The sequence below is a fragment of the Octodon degus genome, unplaced genomic scaffold (genome assembly GCF_000260255.1).
Source record: "Octodon degus isolate 3935 unplaced genomic scaffold, OctDeg1.0 scaffold00032, whole genome shotgun sequence".
Taxonomy (NCBI): Eukaryota; Metazoa; Chordata; class Mammalia; order Rodentia; family Octodontidae; genus Octodon; species Octodon degus.
Window position 1 is genome coordinate 18,896,173 of NW_004524608.1, and position 7,132 is coordinate 18,903,304.

Here is a 7,132-nt window from a genome sequence, read left to right on the forward strand (position 1 = left end):
GCGCAGGGTAGCAGGAAGCTCTCCACACACTCACTGGACCTGGGCTAGGACTGGGTCTGGGGGTTCCCGGAAGTTGGCAGAAATTCCTACTCAGTGGGAGGGGTGGGGTGCAGCCCGAGGGGGCGGGAGAGGGTCAGGCCCATGCTGCACTTGGGCTGGGACTGGTCCCGCTGGCGCAGGGTAGCAGGAAGCTCTCCTCACACTCACAGGACCTGGGCTGGGACTTGGTCTGGGGGTTCCCGGAAGTCAGCAGAAATTCCTACTTCGCGGGAGGGGTGGGGGGCGGCCCGAGGGGGTGGGAGAGTGTCCGGCCCACGCTGCGCCTGGGGTGGGACTGGTTCCCCTGGCGCAGGGTAGCAGGAAGCTCTCCACACTCTCACTGGACCTGGGCTAGGACTGGGTCTCTCTGAAGAATTTTATAGCCAACAAAATTATCTTTCAATACTTTAAAATTCACTTTCATATTAATACAAACTAATATTCATTCCCTCCAGGCACAAAAAATAGCAAAGAAAGTATTGTAAGTCAAGGAGTATATTGCTAGATCAAACTTGAATTTATAGAAAGGAATGATTAGCACTAGAAATTACACAAATGATGGTAAATAAACATATTTCTTAAAATTTTAATTGCTTAACAATAGGAACAAAATCAGCCTGGGCAAATAGCAAGTCCCTGATTTAGGGGGGAAAAAAGGAAAGAATGCATGTAACAGAAAATACCTAGCAAAACATTAATCTTTATCCAGTGAAATCAGTAATTACATTACATTATATATTCATACAAAATATGTTGATTAAAGAAAGTATAAAAAAGAGAGTCAGATTAGATTTTAAAAAGCTCCAGTGAGACTATCAAAAAATAAATTCCCACCAATTAAAATGTAAACACATAGATAAAATGAAAAAGATTAAAGAGCTCTTTAATCTTTTAAAGCTCTACCATGCAAATTTTAGAAATAGAAATTTGAAATAGTTGTATTTTTATTAGACAAAATAGAAGAACAAATATTATTATAGATAAAAATTGACATTACATAGTAACAGAGTCAATTTACCAAGAAGCTGTAACAACCCTAAATGAGCATGTGCCTACCAACAGAACCTCAAAATACAGAACGTAAGTTTAGAAAGGCAAAGTTCACAAAGGTACAATTACAGCTGGAGACATGAGTGATTTGGGAAGTAATCAGAAGATCAGGCAAAGAGGAAACCCATTAACATAAGACATTAAAAATATTTAGAGTTCATCTGAGTTAATGGACAATTATAAAACATTAAACCAATGACAGCATACTACATAGTCATTTAAAGTATACATGAAAGATTTACCAATATAGACTACACTTTTGGCTATTTGCATAAACAGTTTGTAGGGTCTTCTTCAGCATGCAAAGGAGTCCTGAGCATAAAATTTGGAGAATCTTTTTTTTTTTTTTTTTTTTTAAACAGGGTTGTGATATGTACTCTAGGCTGGCCTCAAACTAGCAGAAATACCTATGCTTTATGAGGGTTACAATTATTACTAATAAAAGTTGCAGGAGATCAACATCAGCATTGCTAATCATATCAGACCAATGCACAAAGGGAAGGAGCCTTATAAAAATTAAAAAAATGAAAAGTTGTGGAAGTTAAGTAACTGTATTAAGACCAGGTTGTATTTATGAATACTTGGATTGAGTGAAGCTCTCAGATGACCAGATGGTAAATGCCAGTTTCTCACTATTATTATTTATTAGACTCACAGGCAATGTTCCTTCTTCCAGCACATGCTATAGAGGTACTTTCTTCTAGGTTGGTGTTAAATGAAGGAAGTGTCTTTCTGGCAGTGTCAGAGGTGCACTAGTTCTGGCCATGTGACATGTGCCATCCTGTGGAGCTCACTGTCCAGATGACACTTTTTGGGGGATGGTGCTTACCCATACATCTGGAGCACCAGGCAACTTCCCAAATTTTTTTAACTGTATCATTTGTAATTATCAATCATAGTCATTTCTGTACTTTGAAAAAATTGTTGCTTCCTTCATGGTGACTAATTCTAATTGAAGCCTTGCATACACTTGGTTCTATGGTCGTCACTCTTCTCCAGTTCTCTGACCTTTCTAGCACTCCTCCACTGAGTGCAGAGGGGGAAGTATTAGATGTAAATGAGGATAAATCAGTCTGCAAAATGGATTTTCTTCAGAAATATTCATAAGAGGGGAGTAGGTGGGAAAAACCTTTAATGTCAGAAATAAATACTTTACATGCTTCAACAAAGGAAGTAAATGGTTCAGAACCATGCTGTTTTGGGGCCGGGGAGATAGGTCAGTGGAATAAACACTTGCCTGGCAAGCACAGGGTCCTGAGTTCAATCTCTGGTTAAAACAAACACAGCCATGCTGTATTGCCATTTGCCATTTCAAAATGATAGGATTGGTTAATTGTCTCATTGGTAAAAGAATTTGCCAATGAGAAATTTTAAAAATTTAAAAATAGGATTTTTTAAAAGTGTATTTTATATTATGGAGAAATCTAAAATTTCAGTAAAGTCATTTGCACAAATAGGTGACTAAAAGTGTGGAAGGCAAGCCTAATGCTCAAGATTAAAAATAATTTAGTCAAGGCTTTTGCTCTCAGAATAATATCTCTAACAAGAAAATAGGAACTTATGTTTTGTTAAGAATACATAATTCCTGCTGGGCACTGTGGCAGATTTGTGTACTCCCAACACTGAGGAGGCTAAGACAAGAGGATCACTATGAGATCAAGTCCAACCTGAGCTACATAGTGAGACCCTGTCTCAAAATAGAAAAGAATCATTCCTGTTTATCCTTCATTCTTCACATTAAATGTAAGCTTAATTATATAAGAAATGTTGGCTTGAGGCATCTATATTTTTATAGATTTAAAAACTAATATTTGACAAATAATTGCCTTCAGCAGTCACTGTACAAATTGTACATCAAAGAGAAATATGGGAGAATATGAGCTAAGTCCTGTTGAATCCAAATCATAGCTTGTGTGGGTTGAAGACAGATAAATAGTGGCAGCTGGTGACCAATTGATGCAAGAGGAGAACACTAGAGCACCATGACCACACCTAGGAGGGCACACATGCCAGTCAGGAGAAGATTTGGACATGTCTAAGCTAGTATTGCATCAGAGACTGGAAGGCAGATTCATTTTCCACAGTAGATGAGCTTTGAGTGCTGTTGCTGTCTTGCTGAATCGCCATCATTTCTTTCTCTATGAGGGGTTTCTAGGCTTAATTCTTCCCATCAGAAGGGAAGGCAGGGAAAAGCATTGTGAAAGTTTAGTAAACTTAAAGATGTGTTACTTGCTAAAAGTATTTAAAAAGGTACTATGCAATTTAAAATTATTTCTTTGAATAAGTAATCAATTCATATGATTCAAAATACAGGAGGTACACAAAAATATACTGTGAGCATCCCTCTTTTTGTGTCCAATAACCACTGAGTTAGAAGGAAACAAAGCAGGTATTTCTTTCTTCTTTCTAGAGATATTTTCATGCACAAAAATATCTATCTTTCTATCCGTCTGTCTGTCTGTCCGTCTGTCTGTCCATCTATCTATCTATCTATCTATCTATCTATCTATCTATCTATCTATCATCTATCTATATTACTTTCTATCTCTATGTATATTATCTATGGATATCTATCATCTATCTGTATCATCTGTCTCATTTCTTTCTTATCTGTCTCTCATTGATCAGTCATCTATCATTTATTAGTACTCTTTCCCTCTGTCTTTTCTTTCGTGGAATTTTGATAGATCAAAGGATCTATACTAAAATTTCCTAGCATGGAGAAGGACTTATGTTTGATCCTTAGTAACAGAAAATAAAAGGATTTATACTTCTATAATCTAAAAAATATTGTGAAAATTTCCCATACAGAATATGGCACTTAGGGATGGGGAGATAGCTCGGCGATCTAAGCACCTGCCTGGCAAGTTCAAGGACCCAGGTTTGAACTTGCCATTCCTGGTACTGCATGTGATGGTAGTCCCAGAAGCACTGAGCTGGCCACCAGGACCAGGCATAGTGGCACAAGCCTGTAATCTCAGGGCTGGGGAGCCTGAGACAGGAGGATCGCTACAAATCTGAGTTGCATAGTGAGACCCCATATCAAATAACAAATAAATAATTTTTAAAAGAGATTATGACACTTTATACTCTCAACAAAATGTTTGAAAATGTAGCCTAAGAACAACAAAGAAGATATCTGCATCAGGGATTGGAGAAAATTATTGCATAATAAAAACTATCACTCAGACTTTTTATAACTGCCATATAGTGTGAGTGGATGACAATACCCTGAGCCTGAGAGGTACCTGCCAGGCCGAATTTACACTGAAATTATAAAGAAGTGAAAATGTTAAGAGACTAGAGATCAAAGAGTAAAGATAATGTGCATTTTGTATAAAATTATATGTATATTATTATAGTCAAAAATCTGGAGCTCATCAACCTTGGAAATTTAGATGGAACTCCATTAATATTAATGCATATTTTCCCAAGACTAAAGCTCCTACCTGACTGGATAGAAATACCTTTTATTGACTTCCTCAGAGTTGTGTACCCATGGCGACAAATCACTCTTGGTCATTCTTCAATGGTTTATTACTTTGAGGTTCTGGACCCATATAATTCCTAGGAAATTTTGTTGTTCCCATGATGTGGTCATGCTCCAGTACCATTGTGGATACTGTTCCTTGTGTATGGAGATCTGTATGCTGAACATCCATCAGTACAAGGGACTTATTGCCTCTCCCTACAAATGAGATGTCCATACTATGTTCATTCTCTGCTTTGTAGCATAGAATGAAGTTGTATACCTTGAAGTGTGACTGACTGCCAAGATTCTTTCAAGGTATAAACATACTCTCTTTTTGTGAGAGCATCTAGTTTTAATTATTATGGACTTTACAACAGTCTGGGCATGAAAAGACACAATGATCAACGAGGTACCTCAAATCACATCGCCTCTCATGTCCATACTTTTCTGCCTACCCCATCTGTTGTACCAGAATCTTTTATCTCTGAAGTTTCCTTCTCTGTGATCTATTTTCCACTATGCCTAGTTATTAGATCTGTATCACATCTTCGATAATAGGTAGGTTTATGCACTGATCTCATTGGTTTGCCAGCCTTGTTGCAAAGAGGGCAGAAGTTATACATATACATAAAGATTGATACTGAATAAAGAGTGAATTTCTGAATGGAAAAAGAGATGACATGCCAAAATTATTATTCAAAGATGAATATATTTCTATGTCACTGTAACTTTAGAATCTAAAATATATTTAATCATTTTAAAAAGTGTGAATAGAATGGCCTTAATAGTTTTTCATGAAGGAGAATTAGCCTGCCTGGTGACAAATAAATTAACCCAAAATTATTATTATCCTGAGGAAATTATTAAATCAGGGAGTATTTTTCCTGCCTCTGGTGGTGTTCTAGGCATTTACATAGCTTCTAGGTGGTATAAAAGAGACAAACACATAGGTATTCATCCTGAGGAGAAAAGATAGTGAGTTAGTCCCAAGGATACTTTTGGATCTCCATGAGGAGCTAAAGTTTTGGCAGAAAGAATATCAATAATCATATTTGTGTTAACCATATTGTTTCCTTTAGTTGCTTTAACATAGTATCATGCTGTCTTGCATCAATTTTGACTTTTACCTTTTAGCTTATTTTGGAGACAGGATCTTGCTTTCTAGTCCAGGCAGGCCATGAACTTACTATACGACTCTTGCCTCAGCCTCCTGAGTGATGGATTTACAGGCAAGTACCAAAAGTGGACAAGCACCAAAACTTTTTTGTTAGGGACCACCTTGGACAAATAACAAAACCCAAACACACTTCTTAAAAGATGTTACTTCTGAGATAAGGAGACAGAAAAAAAGAAAAGACGGGAAATTTGAAGGAAAATAGTAGAATTAGATGTAAAATTGTATTCCTGAAAAAAATTCTGATTGTTATTACCCCAATTCTTACTTAAATTTCTTAGCAAAGTTACCAAGGATATGAAAGCAATAAATCAGTCTGTTAGAGCTCAACCCATCCTTGGCACTTTCTTTCTCACCTTAATTTTTTTCATTACTTCATTATCCTCAGGGTAATTTGTTCAGGTTTATTTCTGCACATGTCAATTAGAGGTAAAGTTTCCTGATGTCCTAGAGACCTCAGGGCTCTATTAAGATCTGCAGTTATGACTTGATGGGATATATTTAGAAGCTGTCCTGTTGCTTTCATGTTTACAAAGTTCTGCTTTTCTAATCACTATATCAAAAAGAATGCTAGAAGATATTAAACTATCCATCAAAAGTCATTGCTTAAAGAAAAGTATTTGTTGAAAAGTTCTTTCCTTACTTCTTCCCTTTCTACCTCTTATTTTGCTTCCTCCCTCCTTCCCTGCCTCCTTCCCTCCCTCCCTTTCTTCCTTCCTCCTTTCCTTCCATCCCCCTTCCTCCTCCATTCTTTCCTTCATTCTTTTTTTTCTTGGTTTTTCTTTTTCTTTCCTTTATTACAATGCTGAGGATTTAATCAATGAGACTGTGCAAGGAGACAAATATTCCACTGCCAACCTATATTTTCATCCTTAAAAATGCATGACTAAGAAAAAGAAAATAGAATCCATCCATTGATACAGAAAACAAGGAAACTTTCATTCTTTCTGAGATATGGATGAAAAACTGAAATCTGTCTGTGAGAAAATATAGTTGTGAGCCTAAGCTCATGCTGATAATGGGTTCATGTTCATATTTTCCAACTGGGTCAGAAGTACTCTATCTGGGAAATAGATATAAAAATAGGCTCTAGAGAATACCTACTCTTCCAAAATGCTTCAAAAATATATTATGAATGGACACTGAGAAATACAGTAGACACTGGGAAAAAGGAATGAACTTATTGAAAAGGAAAGAGTTATTCAGCTAAGGAGAAGGAAAGGATAGGGAATGGGAGAAAGAGATTTAGCGGTATATGTAAGGGGGATGGTTTGGGCAGCTGTACTGTGCATTTCTGTTGGTCTATGGAAAAGAGCAGTTAATGCTTAATAAGTTTTTTTTAAATGTCTTGTCTCCTTTTTCAATTGTTTCTCTTTTTCTCTTAATTTCTTATATAT